Here is a 24,084-nt window from a genome sequence, read left to right on the forward strand (position 1 = left end):
CTGTCTCCGGCCTGGTGGCTGCAGGCTTGGGCAGCCAGCACAGATAACTGGCACTGCAGCCATCTGCATGCTTTCTCCATACCGACAAAACAAAACACACCAAAAAAATCAACCCCAAACCAAAGAACTTTCTCTAATTTTACATCCTTTGTTCAACTTCAAAGGAAAACAGATTCCAAGTGAAGCTAATGGCAACATCTGTTCTGTGCTGGGATTGCAGCATGGAGAGCCTGGCAGACAGAAGTCAGGGTCCCCAGCTTACAGGCAGCGCCCAGAAGCACTGAGCTCTGAATGACCTTGCAGCACTTATTAATGGAATTCAGATTGAGCAAAAACTATATAATAAGATGCTGTACAGCATCGCAGTGGAGTTTGGATATAAAGGCTAACATATCAGCACTTAAAGATGTGAGAAGTGCACAGGACCTGACAAAAATGAACAAGAATTGAACAGTGTAGACTTTATAGCCAGGAACAGTGACTCAAAGTCTTGTTCAAAGTCTGGTGGAATATAAAAAAAATAAGATCCAAATGTTGTGACTCTGATGTGTGACACCACGTTCAGCCACAGCACACAGTTTGCAGCAGGGACGCCTGGAAAGCATGTGAATGAAGCAACAACACGAGGGACTATCATAGTTTTATCCCCAACAGTGGGCTAATAATTCAGTGAATACCTGATCACTGGTGTAGGAAGCCAGAAGTCAGCTCTGGCAGGTTCTACAGGACGCAGATTCCAAGGAATGCTATGCGTGGTCATCAGTTCTGGTAAGAAAGTTTGTTTCAGGTAATATTTTCTTTTGGTCAGAACTGAGTGCACTGGTATCTGCTCAAGGCTATAAAATGACAGATCTGCAGAAAACAACGGATCTCTCTGGATATTAAAGAGGTGATGACCTTAACTTTAGGCCAACATAAACCTCGAGGGATACTCCAGAAGTGATGCCTCCTATTTTCATTATTTTGTCCCACAGTGTCAGAGCTGGATGTTGCTGGTGTGGCAGTGGAGGTTGATATGCACAGCTAATGGTGGTGACTGTGCTGAAAAATCACGTGTCCCAGCTGAGAATTTGTTCTATCAGGTAGTGCTATTTGTATTCCATTGAAACAAAACAGGCGGCGTTTCTTTTGGAGCAGCCTATGTGTAAAACTGCCAACTTACTTCAGATCAATAGCAGCACAGAGGGCATGCCATGGAGGGAGAGTAAAACAGAGTCAATGCTGAACAAAGTTCTGTAAAAGAATAGTTGCAAAATTGCTGTGAGAATAGTATGAAACAATCAGGAAAACCACTGGGAGCTTTTCTTTTCTAACCTCCCATTCTGCACTATCTCTCAGTTAAGAAGAGCTTAAATGATATTAATATTTCACAAAAGCAAGTGAGTGAAGGAAACCCTTGAATGTTTTTTTCCACCTAAAACCTGTAAGAAAAGAAACATGATAGAAATAACCAACGAACTGCAGCAGAAACCTGCCCTTGGCTACACAATCTGCGATGCTTCAGAAGAGAACAGGCATTTCTTCACAATTTACCTAACCCGAAGAGATAATGCCACAGAGCAGCAAAGAGGCAAGAAATATCCTCAGGATCTGCGCAGGTAATGTGATTAGATTCTGCATCATCACATTTACAACAGAAAAAAACAGCAAGGACAAGCTCTCACAGTTGGTTTTCAGGCCCAGGAGACCAGCCAAGGCATGTATCTGAATGCAGTCTTCTACGTTCTGACAGGAACAGATTTTTACCTTGTAAAAACTATTAATAAAATATTTTTCCTTTCGGAAAAATCATCTTTTTTCATTAATATACCCTAAGTTTCTAATGAACCAGCTATCATACAGACAGCACTGCTGAGCATATTCTTTTGGGACACTTCCCACCTGCACAGGAAATTAGTTTTCCTTTCCCTTCCTCCCCACGCCCCAATAAGCCAACCCTATAAACACTGTTTACTGGGATGCCTAAAGGTGGCTGCGTACAACATTCCGAGATCTAGCAGCAAATGAAGGGCAAGCACAGAAGCACATCTGCTGAGATGAACTAGCAAAACAATACTTGAAAAACGCATCCTCAAGTTCAAGGCATTTAAGTCTGCCTCAAATCTGTTCAAGAAAAGCTGTGAGGATTAAGTGTAGCGTTCAGAGAATGCACTGCATGACTACACCTGCACCAGCTCACTTCATACTCTGCTACTATGCTACTATTTCTACTTACTGATCCACATCCTCTTCCCAGGCTCACTTGAAATCCTGCCCATCGCCTATTTCTCCAGCTGCACATGAAAACATCTGCCACAGTAAACTTTACAGAACTGTTAAACTTCTTGTGTTCCCAATAAACAGCGATGAACGACCCAAAAAACACTGCACTGCTTCTGTAGCTACAAAAGCAGGTAATGGTCGTGGTTAACCTTCTGCTGAGCACTGCTTGAAAACAAACCCGCCTGCGTTATTCCTGTGTTATTGAATCCATCCATTCTGCAACTCCAATTTACCTGAAAATCTCTTTCATGTACTGCTGCAACTTACGGCTCCAAAATTCCCCGCAAAACCCCTGATGCAGCAAAACATGCTATTGCCAAGCATGCATCAGAGTAACTGCAGGGCAGCAAAATACAAAACAGGAATGAAAACAATATTCAGGAAGAAGTAGCCGAAGACAAAACACTGTAATATCAGAAGCAGATAAATAACTTATTGTTATTGGTGGACCGCAGCCATACTGTAAGAGGTTGGCTGGAATAAATAAGATGAAATGCACTGCAGAAAAGCCACATGGTTACTTGCCATCAGTCACAACCCCCTACCCAAGAGGCTTTTGATTTAATAAATACTTGAGAGAATTGTTTAGAAATAAAACCCTATCAAGTATTATTAAAACAAAAACAATGGAGATATTGAAAGGACTTGATAAATTAAGGGCAACAGCTCAGTGGGGCAGGACTGTGTGAAGCCAGCAACTAGAGAAAGCTGAGAACCCAGAAGCTGAACTACAAAAGGGCTACATGGCCCCTTACCAGAGCTGTGCATCAGTGCAGCAATGGGCAAACCCAGCATGAGAGGGGCCAATGGGCAAAACCAGTATGAGAGGGACTTCTCAGTTTAAGACTTCCATGATGAAACCTTGCTCTTCTTCCTACCTGACCATGGGATAATGGGCAAAAGAGAAACAATTCTTTTAATAAGTTCTCAAAAACCACTTGACTGCAAGACGTGCCAATGGTGCCACAGAATGCACGCAGCAAGCAGCTTTCACAGATCACATGCTTTCAGTGCAAGAAAATCAATGACATGATTCTCTCAATACTTCGCTCAATTCTATTTATCACATCTCAGGAAGAAATACAGCACTGAAATAAACACATGAAGATGTTTTGCAGAGAAGAGAGGCCCTTCCTATTAAGTGAAACAAAAAGATTGGGGTAGTTCAGAATTGAGACAAAAAAATAACAGTTGATCAGTGATCATCACGTAAGGAAGGCAGACTGGCTGTTCTCATTTAGTCTTTCAGGGAACAAGGGCAACAAGCCCAGGAGGCTGTGCATTGCATCTGCAGAAAGACAACTACTCTACATAAAATGCTTCCTGAAACAAGATGGCACTGAGATCAAGAGGTCAGCTGGACTCAGAAAAGGATCAGATCATAGAATCACCAAGGTTGGAAAAGACCTCCAAGATCATCCAGTCCAACCATTGGATGCTTATAAATACGAGATGTTCACACAGACATTGAGATACTGACACCATACTGGGGGGGGGAAATTCAGTTTCTGTGTACAAGTTGCTCACCCCATGAAATCTCACAGCGACTGTCAGTCTTTTCACACTCACACATCCAGTTCTCCCACTTCTTTGCAGCAGATGATGCACAGAAGAACCACAGGATACCAGACGTCATATGAAAAATTCCAGTGCTGCTCATCCAGTCTGTTCTACATATGTTTCCATCTTTGTATGGCATGTTCCTTTTGTTTAGGACTTTACCTACGAAAGCTTTCTTTTGGCAGGCTGTTCTCAAAATCAGCCTCTTCGGTAGCAGCATCATTCTGTCTTTTCTTTTTATCAAATCCTACTGTTTATTTTGCTATATTGAAGTGTTTTGAGAATACCAATATCCCATTGGTAAGATCTTTTACAAGCATTATAAGATTTTAAGTATCCCAGCAGTAAGATCTCTTCCTTCAGGCTGGATATGAGGAGAAATTTCTGCTCATAAAGAGCAGTTGGACATTGGCACAGGCTGCCCAGGGAGGGGTGCAGTCACCATCCCTGGAGGAGCCCAAGGAAAGGGTGGACGCAGCACTGAGGGACGAGGCTGGTGGGCACAGTGGGATGGTTTGGGGTTGGACTTGATGATTCTAGAGGTCTTTTCCAGCATCAATGATTCTATGATTTCCCCCTCCTTGTTTTGTAACTCATAATTCAGGCTTATATCAGGAAACAGTTTTTCGTTCATCTTTTTCTGACAGCATTCTCACATTTGACAATGGAAAACAGAGGCCTCAGTCTATACGACTTGGGTCAGATAACTTTATGCTACTCTAGGATACCTTTTGCAGATCCACGGCAGCAGTAATTGCAAGGGTAAGGAAAACAGATGAAAGTCTTAAAAAAGATGAGTGCTCTTTGAATGCTGCCAAACTGCAGGACAGAAATGGTATGAAAGGGATTTCTCTCCACAACTAACCTAAGCAATTTAATTTTTGAAACAAAATATGCGTTACTTGGAAATGCAGATAAATATAAAGCACATACTGATATACCTCATTCACTGCTCGGTGCAGCAGGTGGCTACAAAGGCCTTGAATCTTCATAAAAATTCCTTCAGTTTTCCATTCCAGAGTAACCGCCTCCTCCATTGCCTTCTACTTGCAGCACTCATTTTGTTTTGTTCTTTGCATCTATGATCAAAGAGAAACACTCTAATTTGAGTATTTCTTTGATAATCTTGAGAACCTAGCTACAGGTAATTTTCTGGTCATCAAAGATAGTTCAAGCAGCTCATTCTCACTTAGACTACTGCTCTAATCAGTGTGTCATTTATTCATCCCAATAAACTATTTTACCAGACATGAAGAATGCAATAAATTGTCATCTCCAGCCATAAGCCACAGCAGTGAGATGAGTGACGAGCTCTAAGTGAGAAGATCAAACATCACTGTTTGCTAATGTTGGTGTTAAAAAGAACAACAGTGGCACTCTAAGATAGATTTTCCTTTGCATCCATAGATATCCTTTGCCTAGAATCCATCCCTCTAAAACGGAAAGCAACTGTTGATGAGAATGTTACTAGGGATAAAAGCACCATCGCAGGTGAAATTTTATTCAGAAAAGGAACTGGCAGATACCAAGATGGTGTGCTCTTTAGCATCTGTAATAAACAAGAACCAGTTTTTTAATATCTGATTAAACGCTGTGTCCGAATGTACTACAGTACTTCTCCTCCTTCCCAGCACTGCTTCCAGGGCAGCAATACCAGCATTCAGTTTGCTGCAGTTTCTCTGTGCATCACCCTTGCCAGCTTCCCCCATGCAGTCCAAGCAGTGTCAGAGGTGAGAAGAGATGCTGCTCCCTAACTGCATTCGCAATGGTATCACCAGCCCCTGGAAAATCTGAAGTCCACACTGCACAAGTGTTCCAGGCATTGCAGGAGGGGCTCTGCCATGCAGCTGTATCCCTTTAGAGGGAGGGAATTCTAACACTGACAGATCAGAGCTGAAGGCCACAGAGGTAAGTGCACCCTCAGATCAGCATGCTATGCTCCTCTCTGTCCCTGCCACAGCTCCCCCTAGGCTCCGCTACCCCTGCCCTGTCCCTTCCATGGATGGGCAGGATTGCTGGCAGAGCTCTCTGATCCTAATTAAGGGGCTGCTGACCGTGCTTGAAAACCACAGGCTTGAAGCCGAGCCAGTGTTCGCTCCTTGGGTTGAGCCACGTCTGAAACAACAGAACCAAAGCATTGCAAACAAGTGTTATCAAGGGAAAAAGAAAGAAAACCAACAGCAATGACTTTGGAATTCTCTCTTTAGTTCTTTTTTAAACATATAAGTTTCCTAAAGGAGCTGTTAGCCAAATGTGCATTTTGCTATTTGTGCTTGACAGAGTTTCTAGAATTCAAAGCTTTTTCTGTCCAGAAAAACCACAGTGTGGATTTTCCAGCCTTGTACTACTAAGATGACTCAATGCTAACCTACAGGGGCCTGAAGATAAAAGCTGAATGACATTCACCCGCGCTCTTTACCTTTCAAACAAGGCTTCCTGACAGCATTCTTCACTCCCACACAAGACTGCTGTGATCCACCGCAGCGCAGGGATGGCTGTCCCAGCAAATACGCCGAGCCCTGGGCATTACCTTCCATCATCACTACCAACCCACTGGAAGGCTGCTGCTCCCAGCTCTCAGAGGGAGCTCCTATTCCTGCAGCACTATGCTATTTGTACTCATCTGTTAACAATAAGGACTGATCTAACGTGGACTGGGAGATGCAGAGATTGACACCAATGCCTGTGTGCAGGAAAGAGGCACAAAGTCTTTCCACTGCTCTCCTCAGAGATCCTGGGCTCAGGCCGTGCAGCAGCACACGAGACAACATCAGGACTCCATCAGATCACAGAAATCCAAGTCACACTGCCCTCTTAGCACTTCTGAGCCATTACACACAAGAGGGTGATGTGTGCCAGCTCCAAAATGCAATGCATGGAAGAGACAACATGCTCTCTGTAGTCCTTAGCCCTGCCATTTGTTCAGAGAAATCTCTACTGCACTCTTTAAGGTTGTGAGCTCCAATTTGCCTTAATAACACATGTTGGCAGTGGGAAATTAATGACATAAACAGTGCACAGCATCCCAACTGTTAGGTGAATTGCGATGGTAATTGCCACAACTATGCAGACAGTGTTACTTTTGCTCATATACTTCAGAAGCGCTATTGGTTTCTACCTTTTTACATTAAAAAAAATAAAACAAAACAAAACAAAAAGCAAATTGAGCACTTGAGCCCTCTCAGTAAAACATGCTGTTCCAGCCTTTAATCCCTAATGACTCTGTGCTTTGTTATTAACACTCCTAGACTGCTGCTCGCCAGAGCCAGAAGACGATGAGGCGTTCCTGGAGCTTCACAGCGGTGGTGAGCAGAGTGCAAGGGAGCCCTTCCAGCCCTGCAAATGGATTCCTCTGCACGCCAACCCAAGGAGCTGCCCTTTTAAGCCCAGGCTCCTGAAAGTGCTCAAAACCCTGCTCAATTTTAGCATGAGGATCAGTAACACACCGTTGCATAGCAAGCTGAACACAGCCTCGTGCTTCAGCCCTACCAGCTGGCCAGGCCTCGCTCGCACAACATACACCACACTTCTATCATTTCACTTCCTTATGAACAACACATTTGGAATGTAAGTTTTGCCTTCTGCATAGTTGCTAACAGAATACATCCATTCACAGCTCACTAATCATTCTCAGTGTCAGGGAAGATGATGTACGGAGGAAGAAAGATGCTTGGTTTTGCCAAGCCAAGGAACCAGGCTTTGACTTTCGAAACTGTTTTAAAAGAAACAAACTTTTTGTTGCTAACTTGGCAGCTCTTTCACAACAATATCAGGCAGTTATTCAGCAGAAAAAACAGCAATTTCATAAAGATTCAGAAATTTCTGAGGTTTCTTCATAGATCTGTGGGAAGATTTTATCATTTTTTGTTTTATTTATTCTTTACATACCCCGAGAGTTAACCCTTACAACCATCACTGTCCTTGGCTGTGTTAATTACCCTGTCTTCAAATCATCACTCACATCACCACCACTCAAGAAAGCTCTAAGAAGCCTGTATGTTCACAGTGCTTCCAATGCCTGCATTTTGATAGAAATTGCAATATGTGCTTTTGTTCCAGCAGAGAATTCCTCCAAGCCTGATATAATTCAACATGATTAACAAAAGGACAGTTTCATAACGCTAATTAGCATTGTGTAGTCAGAAGATAGACTGTGGGCCTGTATCTCTAACGCCCCATGTTAAATTTGTTCTCTAGACATAAAAAGATTGGTACATCAAGCATATCTTCTTTTCACAATCCGCCTTTCAGAGCAGCCCAGATGAATCGTAATGCACACAGATAGACTGAAATGCTCAGCAGATGATTTTGCTTGAATCTCAAGTGCGACAAATTAAACGAGATCTTCACTCACTGCCTTGGGAGGAGATGGCAATGTATTACATTTTACAAGCAACAGCAGTTGGAAATCCAGTTTTGGCTGATGTACATTTCTAATTGCATGCTAAAACTTGAAGACCTAAGAACTGGAAAGGAAAAGAGCAGGAGAGAGACTTCAGCAAGACAACAAGAAATTACTGAAATTAGGGAACATCACCATTAAGGCCTGCAGGGTTGAGCTAAAGAGGGAAAAAAGCAGATTACTTGTCCTGCACAATGCACTGCCTGAGAGAAATGGAGTTCTGTATGAACTTATTTTAATTCCTGAAGCCATAGCAACATGACAACTTGAGTGAGAGTTTGCATTTTACATAACATGATGGAAGAATTGCATCAAATCTAAGTAATGAGATAAATCCTGCCTCCAAACTCCATGAGCCCTTAGTAAGCCCCGATCCGTAGACAAGACAAATGAAATTCTCAGGCCTTTCCCAGAATCCCACTGCTTGATAGAGCTGTTCATCTCCTGGTGCACACTTCATTTTCACACTTAAAAAATGAAGCTTAAAAAGAGAAATTAGTAAGAAATCTCAAACATCTTTTGAAAGTTAGATTTCAAACTTAGGAAAATGCAATTCAAACACTCAGTCCACTGGCTGCATTTTTTTAAAAGCTGTTTCGATAAATTTGATGTGTTATTCCACAATAATGTGGACAAATGCTCTGTTTTCTTGCATGTACATCACTATTACTCTACCTATATTGCAACAGACCCTACATCAGTATAATTCTTACAGATCAATATCCGGGTAGAGGATGGTGGTGAGTGGTGCCCCATGGGGGACCTTTATGAACATCGACAGTGGGATTGAGTGCATCCTCAGCAACTTTGCTGATGGCATCAAGCTGTGCGATGTAGCTGATGCAACAGGAGGAAGAGATGCCACCCAGAAAAACCTGGATGCTCTCAAAAAGTGGGTACACAAGAACCTAATGAGGTTCAACGAGGCCAAGTGCCAGGTGTTGCACTTGGGTCAAGGCAATCCCAGGTACCAGTAGAGACTGGGAGAAGAACTCTTGAGAGCAGCCCTGTCCTTCATTGAGGAGGATCTGGAGGTCCTGATGGACACGAGCCAGCAGTGTGCTCCTGCAGCCCGGAAGGCCAACAGTCCTCTGGGATGCACCAACAGAGGGGTGGCAGCAGGGAGAGGGAGCTGATTGTCCCCCTCTGCTCTGCCCTTTTAAGGCCCCATCTGGAGTTCTGTGTTCAGGTCTGGGACCACAGTGCAGGAGGGATGTGGAGCTGTTGGAGTGGGTCCAGAGGAGGGCTACAGAGATGATCAGAGGGCTGGAGCACCTCTCCTGTGAGGAAAGGTTGAGGGAGCTGGGCTTGTTTAGCTTGGAGAAGAGAAGGCTCCAGAGATACCAGTACTTGAAGGGAGAGAGGCTGACTTTTCACATGATCTTACAGTGATAGGACAAGGAGGAATGGCTTCAAATTAAACAAGGGGAGATTTAGGTGAGATGTGAGAAAGAGATTCTTTACGCAGAGGGCAGTGAGGTGCTGGCACTGCTGCCCAGAGCTGTGGGTGCCCCATCCTTGGAGCTGCCTAAGGCCATGGATGGGCTCTGGGCAGCCTGAGCTGGGGGGCACCCAACCTGCAGCAGTGTTAGAGCTGGATGATCTTTAAAGATCACCTCCAACCTGAGCCATTCTATGATTTAAAACTTATCTTGATAGAAACAAGTCACAGAAACAACACGGCTAGCAACGGTACACTAAAACCTAGCCAGATTTTCCAGATACCTATTGTAGCCAACTTCACGAGATTACATGGCTTTGCCAACACTCAGTTTTAGGGATGCTTCTCAGTGTTGCCTTAGCAGTAGGAGTGCTGTACCAAGCTGTTCCAAGCAGAGTTTTAGCACGTGGTGAATGTAAGCAGTGACGACTGTCTACTGCAGCACTCTGGCCACTAAGGGCAGCCAAAGGGCTTCTTTCTTGCAATAGCATTTATCAGAACACACGCACTCACCAACAGTGTCACCGTTAGTGAAGTTCCAAAAAGTAACATCCAAGTGCAGAAAACACAATCCAGCTTTAAAATAAACATTGTAAATACTCAGTTAACACATTCTGTGGGCCCATTATATTTCGAGGCCCAGTAGGCACTACGAGGTATTCACAGAATGCAGGGAAAGAACTGAGACTAAAACTTCCTTTGTATTAACAGGGAGATCCCTCAACTGGTTGGCAGTGTTCTACAGTGTTAATGCTTCAGGCAGAAGACATTTAACTGTTTCTTCCACGATGCAAATACAAACACAGCAAATCAACTATTTATCCAGTGCAGATAACAGATTTCTACCCAGTAATTTTCTACTTCTTAAATGTAAATGTCACATGAAAAATTTATTCTTGCTAAATGTTGAACACAAATGTTAACTGAGAAGTAGGAAACGTGGCAATGATCTTTGCGTTTTGTCATCACCAACTACCGCAGCCCATCCGCCCCGAAGCGCCTACAGTTCCAATCAATCTGCCTTCAGATTTGAAAGGAGCAAGCGTAGCTTCAGAGAAATGATGGGTACTTTATTATGTGCATTCAGAAAAAACCTGCCACGAAGCATTGCCCCGCTGAATGTTATCAAAGTTCTCATAAATATTCATGTGCAGCATTTGTACTCTAAGCATTTAATCATCGCTTTAAAAAAGAAAGGAATGGGGGAAGAGAGAGGAAGAAATTACTGCTTCCCTCTGTTCCAACCCAAGGAGTTCAAGGCAACAAAAAATATGCACTTGTGCACAAATGTTCTCAAAATTAAACAGTACTCAAACCAGAAACTTAGAGAAAAGGGACAACAAAGCAAAGGAGCTTGAAAAATAAAATTATAAACCTAACATAAAGGTTGAAGATTTAAAGTAATGTGAATTTGTCAGAAATCACATAAGCAATGGAGACAGCAGCTAGGAAAAGAGCTTGGACTACCAGCCTTGCTGTGATTTTGCCATTTAGCCACACCAAGACAACGCTCTGCTTTTTGCATTCTTTCATCCACTGCTGTGTACCAGAATCATCATTTTTTTAAGAAATACATGTAGTTACACTGCAGTTCTGGGTATGCATCTTTTTGGATACTGCACTCTCGACATACCTCGCCATTCAAGATAGCTGCAGGACAAGATGTCATACAGTGAACTCCTTTGCACATAGTACTACAAGCGTGCCTACTGTTGGCTGAACAGAATGTAAGCAATAATGCTGTAAGAGGAGAAAGTGAGGCTTACTGCTGCAGAATTTGGGTTCCCTTGCCTGCCAGTTCTGTCGGATCGCTGCCATACGTGCCAGTCTGCTCTCAGGTGTATTCAGCAAACCTCAAGGGAGATATTTTGGGCATACACCAGCTTAGAAATGGAAAACAAAACAAAGCACATTGATGTCTTCTACATTCCTCACGAAAACACTCTTGTGAATGGCTTTTGTCATTTTCATTGTATCTTGCTTGATTTGCTTTACCATCTTGACTGGAACAATAGCTAAGACATGAAAACAAAACCTTTTCCACAGCCTGATTCTAATTGCAGTAAATCTCAACTGAGATAGGCCATTTAAATAAGAAAAACAACTGCAGCAGAGCCTGAGATAACAGCACACTGAGCTAGTATAGGACGATGCATTAAACATTAGCATGCTCCCATCACATGCCAGCACAAGAGCCATTCCTCCTGTGGCACGGCACGGCAGGAAGGCCAGCAGGTACTGCAGCCAGCACAGAGCTGTGAGTGAGTCTGAAATGTGAGTGCTTGCGCTGAGGTGCCAGGGCTTTCTGTGCCAAGAGCAGCAGGATGCACGGTTCAGCTTCTCAGCAGTGGGAGGCAGGCAGCAATGTGAGCTCACTACAGGATTCATTTCTTCATGGACCACAAGGTAACGCCAAGGGAGCTTTTTAAGAGTTTCTGGATTTGGTAGAAAGTTGTATCTTTAACATTCTGTCGTGATAATTGAGTTCTCTTTTAGTGCTCTTGGAAAACCTACCATCTTTGGGTTGCTGAGAGCACCAATACAAACATGCAGAATGGAGCCTGCAAATACGTGGTCTATAAAAACAGTAAAAGCTGTTGAAATTCCACAGCTTGTGTGTTTGATGTTACAAACCACAGCTCAGCTGCACCTCCAGGGCTGGTGCAAATGGGAGTCCACACCCAGCTCCCCTGCAGGGAACCAAAAGGGAGGAAAGAGGAAGAGGCTGAGGAGGGAAGGAACTGCATCACCTCCCTGAACCCCACCTTTTCCCTGGGCCGGGCAGAGGCACAGCTGCAGGGAAGCAGAAAGGCTGGCCTATGGAAAGAGGGGAGGAGGGCAGTTATCATCTCCCTTTGATCACAGCCAGTTACCAGGCTGACTCAACCAGCACCAAACCACACGTAGGCAATTCTACAGCGTGATTTACCAGTGTATGGCTAGAGCTGAACCAGCTATGCACGTACAGAGCCGCGGATCAGCTCCAGAAACCTGTCAGCTCTTTTTCCAAAGTCATCACAGTACAATTTCAAGGGAACTGTCTAGATACCCCGAGGATTAACAGACTTATTTTCAGACAATAAACAGGATCTGTGATTATAAATTCTGTGCTTAGAGAATATAAACTTTCACAACAGTTCAGTAAATAAAACATTCTTGTCTAAATACCAAAACATACATTGATGCCCTATTAGAAAGGTAATCAAGTACACAAAAGGAAATTGAAAAAGTTAATTGCCAAGCACAAAATAAAATTTACCTTCTCGTGTGTACATTCTGCACCTATGATTTGCAACACTGTTAGTGCACTTATGCACTAATTAGCTATGTTAGTCTAGCAAACAGTGCCACAGCACCAAGGAATGCCCCCATGCAGAAAGTTGAGCAGTAACAGTTAAGAGACCACACTGCAAGCACATTTTCTAAGTGGAGCTCAGAGATATCTGCACAGCCACTGCTGGAGATACCTGTCTGAATTAAATCTGAAAAGAAAATGCATGAAGGTAATCAGAATAAGATGTGCAAATATGAAAATATTTTGCACGTAATAAGCAAAGAAGAAGGAATCTAACTTGTACCTCTTTATCTACCCTCGAGTTTGTCTAGCAGTAAGTTTCTTGAGGCTCTTATGCTTATCAGACATTTGTGAGCTACAATTAGATGGAAATGCTCACCTCCTTCTACCCTTATCACTCTACTCAAACTGGCTCTGCTCTTCTCCTGACATCTCCAAACCAACTCAGCTTTGTAACATCAGCACAGTAACCTGTGGATGGGGAGGAACAGCAGTTTTCTCCCAGTCTAGCAAGTTGAACAGGCTTGTGAAGATAAGAAATAACCGCTCAGCCACAGACAGATGACACTGCATGGCTCAGCACAGCAGTGAAGTTGTTACAGCTCTGCTGTCCTCTGCACCTGAGAAGCAAGCAGTGCCCAGGAGAGAACTTTCAGCAGCAAGTTTTATGCAGGCATTATCATAGAGTCATAGAATGGCCTGAGTCAAAAAGGACCACAATGATCATCTAGTTTCAATCATCTTGCCATACACAACATTGCCAACCACCAGACCAGGCTGCTCAGAGCCATATCCAGCCTGGCCTTGAATGCCTCCAGGCATTATGGTAGGACAGAGACCATTCTGAAGCTCTACGCCTTGCTCAAGTTGCATTAAAACTTCCAGTCCTTCTCAAGCATCTGTTACAGAGAAGCCCTCAGTCACTCACAGTGCCTGGGACAGTCTGTCCTAAGCTCTGCATCCAGGGACCAGCAGGCTCCCCAGGGCCAAACACTGCTCACACCATGAGCAGCTCAGGGACATCGCCAACAACACACCCTGTTCTACCAACTCTCAAGGAACAGGCTAATGTGGCTATGGGCTGGCATTACCTACTTACAGATGGTAATTACCTTTATCATATTAATTACCTTTAGTTTTACAAGAAAATTAAACAAAGAGCTATTTCTTCCCCAAAGAGAGGAACAATTTGAAAACCTGCTCTTCTTGATCATGAGTTGCAATAAAGGCTGAAAACACAAGGGGCTGCACAGAGCACAGGTCATGATGACCTGAGTCCTGAAGAGAAAGCAAGCTAAGCAGTGCCTCCTGAAAGCAGGGCATCTACAAAAGCACGTGCCCGTATTGCAGTTGCAGTAATACAGCAGCAAAAACAGAGGCAGACTCATTTCACCAAAGCAGGTCTGACAGATCACCCTTGGCCCCGCTGTGACTGAGTTACCTGCCTGCATTGACTGCTCCAGGTGACGTGCACTCCTGGTTTGCTATCCAAGTTTTGTCATACACAGGTGGTGGTCTCTAACACCAAGCTTTACAGAGCAGTGACCTCAGATATTAGAGAACCCACTGTGCTTTCTACAGATCCACGTGGTCTCCCAGTCAGCTGAAATAATGTTTTTTAGCTAAAAGTCCTCCTTTTGTTTGAGACTTGAATTGCTTATTGCCCGGGTAGATACCTAAGGATGCTGGTAAGAATTAGGTGCACAGTGTCACCCACTCCTTGCCCCCCTTCCTTGAGATACAAGTACTCCTACGTTGCAGGAAATGAGGGCAGCAGAAAGCTGTGGATCCCGTGAATATAAAAATCTTCAAGTCATGGAACAACCCAGCCTGAATTACGGCCAGCTGGAGACTGATCTCTTTGCAGCAATACTAAGGCAATTAACCCAGCACTGACTGATGCCAGACTCGAGGACGCCGCTGCTGTTCAAGCAGCCAAGGTAAGCGCCGGTATCCATCCCTGAAAACAACCTCACTGGGTACCAAAGTCTTTAGAATTGCTCAGGGACACACAGTTGGGGAAATATTACTTCTTCTTGGTTTGGTGCTCTCTTTCTTTAGATGCAGAAAAAATGCCTTGTCCATTTGAAAGACAAATTCATCCATGCTGATTAATTTAACGTCTCTCTCGTAACACCAATTTTTAGACAAGTTCAGTTCCTCTGGCTTCCAGTTTTTGTTCTGTAGCCAATTAGTCTTACTCTGAGCAGGAGAAAACACTTCTGTTGCTTTTTGTTACAGAGCAGTACCTGCCAAAGCTTTTATTTCTAGTCACTAATGCAAGAAATAAAAAATCTGCAACAGTTTAATTTGGTGAAACAAAAATGGTGCGAGACTTAGAACAGAAAGACACCACAGAAACCAATGATAAAAACACAGCGCAATAAGAAAAAAAGTAAGAACACAAGCAGTCAGCCATCGTTAGACCCCACGTGGGTTTACAAAGAAGAACAACCTTGTGCATCCATCCCAGTAGCACACTTGGAGTGTTTTAAAAAATCTGGGTGGGGAGGTAAGAATGTGAAGAATTCCAGAGAGGGACTCTTTCATTCGGCATTTTGTTTTTCCCTCATCTTCCTATCAAGTGCTGAACAAACACAGCACTCCAGCTGTGCGTGAGCACAGCCCCTCCACAGGACAGTGAAGAAGAAAGGAGGAAGGGCTGTGTGTCCCTGGGAGCCTCTTGCTGCCTCTCAGGTGCATTTCAGACACGCTACTTTCTGCTCTCATCCCCTCACTCTGCTCTCAGACAGACCAGAAGTATTTACATCGCTGCCTATATGCCATTTCCTAATTGGGAGAATATAGAGCTAATGGAACTGCTTTGATTTACAGTTGCAAAAAATAGCACCCATACCATAGGCTGCAACTCTTCAACATCTGAACAGCACACTAAAAAATTATTTTTCTATTGGCAGCTACCTAAGAAATCTATTCTTAATCACACGTGATTGTTTGCAGGAGGAGATTTACATGTGGAGATTATCTGAAGCTGATCCTTCTGTTAATTAGCAGAATCTGAAATGTGTTCAGTGCTTTTTCTTCCCCGTAAGAAGAATGGGAATGCATTTCTTGCCAGTGCTGTGTCATACAATATGAAACTAGATAAGAATAAAAGGACCCAGTATGAAAAACACAATCTAATAATCACCAACTCAACAGCTCATGAATCAAAATCACAAAATGCAGAACGCTAGCTTCACATGATGGAAACTAACAGAGGCTGAATTGGTTACAAATATTGAGGAAATGAAGATGGGAGGCTTTGCTGTAAAGAAAAGGCTCCTTATCTGCCAGCCTCTGGAAATGCACAGCTCCCACAGCCAGCGATCCCATCGCCTACAGAGCTAAAAGCCGGCAGCTGAGTCGATTCATGTGAAACACAGGAGCTTGTTGAAAATGATGAGCTGTATTGGTTTGGAGCTCCACAAAGTCTATGAGATGATTTTTCCATTTTGCCTGACCTGCCCAGTTAAGTTTCCAGGGACAACCGCCGCAGCAATCCCAGCACACAGCCATCAGTCTCCTTTTGTCAGACAAACCATCAAGGGCGACCATTCGAACAGAGCTGCCATGGCACTGATCTCACAGGTGAGCGTCAGTGAAAATGACGACTACAGCAAGCTGGTGAAAAAAATCACAATTGCCCTTTGGAAAGAATTGCATATAGGGACATTAAACAAATACTTTTATGTTGCCGTTGCTTCCTGTGTTGATGTTTCCATCCTGAATCATTATATTCAGTCATTTAAACGTCAGCTGAAAAAGTATGGTTGAGCCTAAAAAGTAGCATGCCAGGTCTCAGGGAAGGACAGTCTATTCTTAACCCCCCAAGCCAAGCACATCTTGAGTTTCCTATCTCGACCTGAGCCCCAAGCCTTCACTGTGAACCCTGCCTTGATTATTTGGCAACCCTTTCCACAGAGGCTAGAAATAGAAGAACACTGAGGTCCCTTCCAACTCAAGCAATTCTGTCATTCCATGATTTACACCTGGGCAAAGCTTAATGTCTATTGTGTAGCAATGTAATCCTGTGGCTCCTCATGCCAGCAGAAAGGCGGCCAGCCGGAAACACGGCTCTGCCCAGAATGCCTTTCCAGTCATAAGCAGAGGGCAATTGATAAAGCAGGTGAAGTTAGGCAAATGGTTCAGGAATGCACAAAGGAAACACGCTATGCAAATGTAAAAGCATTAAAGGAGTCTTTTCATGGTTATCTTCTTAAAAGCACATTTAAGCCAATAACCCTACCTCCCCTTATGTAGGTACTTAGTTATATCTATAGCACACACCAGCATGCCAGGCTGCCTCGGTGCCAGTACCTTATCCTCCTTCCTTGCACTATGTGCCAAATCAAAGAGAAGGAACAAAAGCCGGTGTTATTTCTGGGAAGAAGTGTGTTCCATAGGAAGGAGCGAGCTGTTCCCTTTCATGCTCACAACCTATGTGAAGGAGCAGCCTAGGGGCATCTGTCTGCAGACCACACCAGAGGCAGTACAGGGCTCACTCCCTTGGAAGGCAGAAGGCAACTGGTGGCTGTGGGGCAGCGGTGAGCTCTCTGCCTGCCATGGACAGGGTGGTGATTTCCTCTGCACTGCATCTTCCCCCTTAGTTTGCTCTTCCCTTCCTGATGATAAATGTGCTTTTTATTATTCTAACTGATTCAACAGTAATTTTAGAAATTTTATCGCTTATTGAGATTTCACTCAGTGAGTCAAGTGGAAAAAATGCGTTCCAGAGCCGGGAGAGAACCCTCCCAGCTGAATTCCCTGAGCCAAGAGCTCCTCCCATGCAACGCCCTCCAGCTGCTCTGGGAGACAGAAGGAATCCATCGGTGTGGCACCCTCAGGGCTGAATTCTGCACTGACGATGGGAAACTGCCATGGGCTGGAGCCCTGAGCCCGACAGATTTACAGCTGGTGCTATTTCGGTATTTCGGTGCTCTGCTAGGCAGCAGCATATAAAGGAACAAACAAAACACGTCCTTCCAGTTCTCTAAGAAACTTCCCCTTAAAAGAAGGTGGTTGCAAGCAACCTGTAGCTACTGAATAAGACGTACCAAGGTGGAATAAGCTCCCTCCCTACCAAGAACAAATGAGAGTTTGCATTGCTTCTCAATTTGTCCTGTCAATATTTCTAGGCCCATAAGTGTCTTCTAGAAATCCAAGATCTCCAGTGCCCCAGTTCACAGCTTTGCACACTGTCTTGTCATCTCGTTCTCATCAGGCATCCGGCAAAGCAGAGACCTGTGAGCACACGTACACATGTTCATAGAGGGAGGGCCACAGAGAGAGGGAGAGAGAAGAACAGAGAAGGAATGCTGTAAGAACACAGTAAACTTATAAACCTGAAAAAACAAAAGCATCTCTAATCATTCCCCTGAGTTTCGTTTGTCAGCGCTGCAGATGGACGGAATCTGCAAGCCCTACTCTTCTCCCATACACCAGCTAGGAGAAATAAATACAACACTCAAGCAGCTGTCAGGGAACTACGAGATGGGAAACCAGTTGGGGAGAACTCCCACCAGCCTACTGACCCACGGATGGGCCAAAGCAGTCTGCTTAGGGCTGGGAGCCTGCTAAGTACCAGCCTGTACTTGCATAGCGGACTTCAGGTACCTGAATGTGGCTTTCAGATCTGCCTTTGACCTTGAGAGAAGCTCTGCCATCCCAGGGCACTAACTGGTCTCCCACCCAAGTGCTCACTCAGCACAATGTACACGGGTGGGCTAGGTGAGGGAAACAGCTAACCTTGCAGGGTTGAGAAACGTAGAACACGTTTTTCTACCAAAAATTACATATTAGACAATGACAGACCTGTTCTTTTGCCTTCTCAACAACAAAGAGGGGGTGAAGGTCTTGCAGGTCCTTTCCAACCTTGTGATTCTACGATTCTATGAAAGAAGGAACCATAGAGTTTGAAACTCTAGCTAACAAGAATGCAACACATACAGATATCCTATGAAGCCCACAGTGTGTTTATCATTGATACAAGGCACTCTAAACATTATCATCCTGCACGAAGCAGAGACAGGAATCCCAGTGTTGCTGCACTGTGCTCACATTGCTGGTTTGTGCCCTCAGGATCACTTCAGCTCTGTTTCTACGTCTTACATTGCTGAGATGAACAGCCAAACATCCATGAAAAGCTAAGACATACGACAATAAGAAGCCCAACACTGTATGCCTTAAATCACAGTAAATGCCTTAAATCACAGGTTTTGAATATTAGAAGTTCTAATTTTTTATATTGTAACTGGTAACTTAGAGAAGATGGAGTGTGCCTGTTCCCACTTTAAAAAAGCATGGCATTTCTATATTCCACATCCTTTCTGGCACACAGATGTGGGAAGGATACAATACAGCCCTGCAATACAATTTAATGTATTCTGAGTGGTTTGTACCCAATTACGAGTAGATGGAGGGCAGAGAATAAGAAAAGCAAGTAAAAACAGCAGAAAAGAAAAAGGAAATGCTATGGAAATGTTGTTCATCATTAGCAGAAACCAACCTACACAGTGCACTGTGTCAATGTGTATGCTTTGGAGTCTGCAGGAGTCAGCTGCCAGATGAATCGCAATCATTACAGAGATGGTTCCACAATGCCTCCTGAAGTGCAGTTTTGCTGGACCTGGGGAAGGGAGAGTCAGTGACACAGCAAAAACCAAACCTGCTGTTGCTTTTCAGCAATGGAGATGAGATGAACCCCTGGGAACAGATTCCTCTAAATTACCAAGCAATCCATCGGACAAAATATTCCAATTTCTCACTAATAAATGAAACTCACAACATTTAAGGCTCATTCAATGTTAGACTTGCAATATTACTGTTTGACATACAGCAGTAAGAAACAGCATCCGTACAAACGATCTTACAAAGCTGTAATAAGGAAATAAGAAATCTTATTACCACTCAAGTTGGAGGTGCTTCACACATCCTAGTACCCACGATCCGTGTGGCAAGGCCTCCAGCAGGCAATGAGCTCGCTGCACATCTCAGCACCCGCTGCTTCAGCCCTTCTCCCACGGCCCCAGGTCAGGGCAGCACCACGTTCTGAAAGCTGCATCTATTTGTTGATAGGTTTTCTAGTGTCTGGATCATCAAAGGCCACAGGAACCAGATGCATGCCTCTACTTAAGCCCATTTGTCTGGGACACAGGGCTCAGCACAGGCCAGAAGGCGCAAGCAGCTTGGGGCCACCTGTGCCATCTGCCCGAGCCCCAGCCTGCCCAGGTGGAAGGGCACAGTAACAGTGAGCCCACCTTTCTAAATGCCACCATAACAATTATGACAAGCAACTGCAAAGAGGCAAAACTGAAGCAACCCACACAAAAACCAAAGCCATCATCTGGGGGATGTTTTTCCTTCTGCTGGCTACAAGTACACCCTCCAAGGGCTGTGCAAGGCTGCTTAGACCGTATCTTTCTGCACATCGCTGCCTTCTGTGCTCTGAGAGCTGCTCCTTGATTTCAAGTGACTGCCAGACAGTGAGAATCCACCACCAGCAGTGCTAATCCGCATATCAGCAGGTGGGTATCTTGGGTACAAAAACCTGTGAAAACACATCACCCTAAGCGTGCATGTTATCACTTCTGCATCACAGCGTAAAGACTGGGGAAAGCAGCATTTCCAAACTGCCCATCCCAGGAGCACAGCACAGCAGCACAGCTCAGTAGACCCCCCACTAGCACTTCACAGCCCACAAGCTCGTGCCCATGCCAGCCCTGACCAAGGGGCTGCAGGAGCTGCGCAGACCCCAGGGCTAGGACACGGTTGGCACCCACAGGCTCTCCTGAAAATTACCTGCCTCCTACACTCAGAAACGATAGCATTTTGAAGGGGCATTACCCCACTGCTGATCAGGTGGTAAAGGAAAGAGATGCACCCTGCTTTCAGAGGGCTGTAATGATTTTGCTTCAGAATGGTGTCCTTGCGCTGTAGACAGAGCACACAAACTGGTTGAAAGGAAAGGAATGAACCTGTGCAGGGAGTGTGCCTTCTTTCCTGCATATATTTATGTTGTTAATATACACTCACAGATGTGCCGGAGATTTGGAGAACGAGAGTTTATAAGTCAAAACGTTTTTTCTGTTTGCTTTTAAAAATGCAAAGTTTGGAATGAATACACTGTTTAAAATAGAACAGACACACGCAGAGAAAGGCAGCAGTTAGTGGCTGCCTCACACTTAAGGGCTCTCAAAAGCAAGTATCTGCTATTCGTGCATTGAAGGACTTGCTCCTTCTGAGCTACTGTTTTGAAAAGCTTCTGCCTCTGCAAGATGAAGACATCCCAAGGGCTGCTGCGTAGGCTGAAATTCCACGTACTCTCAGAACACTACTCCTTCACTTGAAGAAAAGAAAGACCAGCAAGGGCAGCGTGTTTCTGCGTTAGCTGCTCTGGTACTAATGACGAGGTCAAAATAAGTCTGCCTAGAGAAGAAGCGAGCTGGCCACGTAGCCAGAAGATACAAACCAAGCCCCAAACACATGCCTGCCCACTGTGCTGAACTCCCCAGCAACACAACGTGCCCCATCTAACAGCTGCGGGAGCCATCCTGAAAGGTTACAAAACCTTGACCTGTCAATTGCACGTGGAGGTGACAACATTGCCAGCTTCAGACTTGGCCACGCAGAGCTTACCATGCCCACAGCAGTGTGCAGCTCTGAGAGGAAGGAGCAGCACCTGTCAGTACACCCACAGAAGTCACTATACCTTTCTTACTGTTGTTTTCTACAACAGTCTCTCTTACGTCAACAGCTACTGAAAATGTATGCTTTTGGTACTATTCCACACTGACAAAAGCTTCCTGAGTATCCAAACATAGCCTGATACAGGAAGCCTGTTGGCAAAGCAAGAGAAGGCCCAGGCAATAAATATGGATATGAGGACAGAGGGAGAAAGAGGAATCAGCAGTACTGCAGCAGCAGAGAAAATCAAAAGCAACAATGCAAAAACCCACTCAACCCAAAACCTCAGGTGGCTGTTTGTGCAACTCTGCCACTGCCTAAACCCAGAACTTGCTCTGGGATTATGGTCTGAGTTCCAATCCATTCCCCACCCACCACCACACTCCTTCCCTGCTCTCAGAGCTGCATTGGAACCATCTGTGTAACCCTCCCCTTCCCCACGTCTGTTCTTCTGGCAGCTGCACTCCATCATCCCCTTAAAAACCTCTTTTCAAAGTTCTTGAGGCAGAAGGCCTTTTGCAGGCTAAGAGTTATCTCTAAAATCAACAAGGAAACCACAGTGTGTGCTGTGCTTTACAGATTAAAGAGGAAGGACTGAAGTTGGAGAATATTTATTTCTAATGGGAAAATAATTGAAGGTTTTAGGGATCAAGAGGTTTTGTTTTTTGTTGTTCTTTTTTTTTTTAACCAAAACTATGTATCTGACAATAAATAGGACTTACTGAAATATTGCATGTTGCTGCTGCAGGAGAGTTTCAAGATCACAGGTTAGCAGAAGCAAAAGAAATGCAGAGGAGTGTTTCCTGACAGCACCACTGGTTGGCAAGGTGAAGGCCAGGGGAGCACTGTGGGAAAGAGGTACTAATGTCTATGAAGTCCAGTAGCAGAGTTCAAGTGCTTGTCGTTATACAAGATAAAATTATTGCAGGTTTTTGAGCACGGAAGTCATGGACTTTCTTCTTTCATTTAATGAATGTCTGAAAGTAGTTGTCATCACAGTATCCTGTCCTCATCTAGCCACAAGTCCCAGATGACTTACTCAGTTTGTGCATGGTTGTGTTCACACACACTGCGCACATGGAGCCGTCTTTCTCCAGGGCTCTTCACAGTGGGTAAATGCAGAGGTGCTGTTAGCACACCTACCAGACACCTCAGGCAAGTGACCTCCATCAGGGAGAACAGAAGTAGAGAATCATAGAACCACCAAGGTTGGAAAAGACCTCCGAGATCATCCAGTCCAACCATCCACCTACCGCCAATATCCTCCCACTAAACCTCATTAAACATCTAAATGTTTCTTGAACACCTCCAGGGATGGTGACTCCACCACCTCCCTGGGCAGCCTGTGCCACTGCCTGACCACTCTTCTGGAGAAGAAATTTTTCCTGATGTCCAACCTGTCCGTGCCCTGGCACAGCTCGAGGCCATCACCTCTCATCCTATCGCTGTTACCTGGAGCAGAGGCTGACCCCCACCTCACCACAACCTCCTGTCAGGGAGTTGGAGAGGGCAGTCAGGTTTGCCCTGAGCCGCCTCTTCTCCACGCTCACCCATCCCAGCTCCCTCAGCAGCTTCCCATCACACTTGTGCTCCAGACCCCTCACAGCTGTGCTGCCCATCTCTGGACACGCTGCAGGGCCCCAATGTCTTTCTGGCAGCGAGGGGCCCAGCTGTGAACACAGCACTCCAGGTGCAGCCTCACCAGAGCTGAGCACAGAGGGATGATCGCTTCCCTGCTCCTGCTGGCTGCACCACTGCTGGCACAAGCCAGGATGCCACTGGCCTTCTTGGCCACCTGGGCACACTGCTGGCTCGTGTTCAGCCAGCATTAACCAACATTCCCAGGTCCATTTCCTCTATACAGTCTTCCAGCCACTCTGCCCCAAGCCTGTAGCTCTGCCTGGGGTTGCAGTGGCCAAAGTGCAGGACCTGGCCCTTGGTCTTGTTTAATTTCATCCCACTGGCCTCAGTGCAGTGCTCCAAGCACTGGGTGCTCCTCCTCTGAATAATCTTAAAACTCTACTTGCCTTCCATGATCAAATTTTTTAATTCCTCATTTAAATGAACATAATTTAAAGTTGCCCAAGCACTCACATTTAGTACTTCTACAGCTTCATACACAGGGATTTGCCATTTTACCTCCAATCTTCCTTTTCTGTCACAACATAGTTTTTTAAATTTTGAAATAAGTGCATTAGGTGGCATTCCAAAGTTGCAGTGAGCAACGAGATGTCTTATTTTCTCCCTTGAATGTCACCAGAAGGCAGCAGACAAAGCAGAGATCTTCTCTTTGCACGGGCTTTACAAAATGATGGGGTCAGCCTCCAGCGACACTGGCTTACAGCTGACATCCCATGCGGATCATCCATGCAGAGATGGGATGACATCCCATCTCTGATGATCCCATATGAGCCTCCGACTCAACCACAGGCAAGCAGG

At 44.8% G+C, this 24,084-nt stretch overlaps 1 protein-coding gene across 10 annotated transcripts in view; it reads right to left on the bottom strand.

Moving 5' to 3' along the window:
* Positions 1 to 24,084, bottom strand: part of PEAK1 (pseudopodium enriched atypical kinase 1) — a 95,896-nt gene that overhangs the window by 39,049 nt on the left and 32,763 nt on the right. Inside the window, exon 1 of one of the 10 annotated variants that reach the window (XM_052672519.1) lies at positions 22,368 to 22,498. The exons of 8 other annotated variants lie outside the window; for them this stretch is intronic. The gene's annotated coding sequence lies outside the window, so the exon portion shown is untranslated. Of the gene's footprint in view, positions 1 to 4,763; positions 4,882 to 22,367; positions 22,499 to 24,084 lie in introns of those variants that run through there. One more of the 10 variants, XM_052672522.1, reaches the window with a different exon arrangement.

The sequence above is a fragment of the Tympanuchus pallidicinctus genome, unplaced genomic scaffold (assembly GCF_026119805.1).
Source record: "Tympanuchus pallidicinctus isolate F22 unplaced genomic scaffold, pur_lepc_1.0 scaffold12, whole genome shotgun sequence".
NCBI lineage: Eukaryota > Metazoa > Chordata > Aves > Galliformes > Phasianidae > Tympanuchus > Tympanuchus pallidicinctus.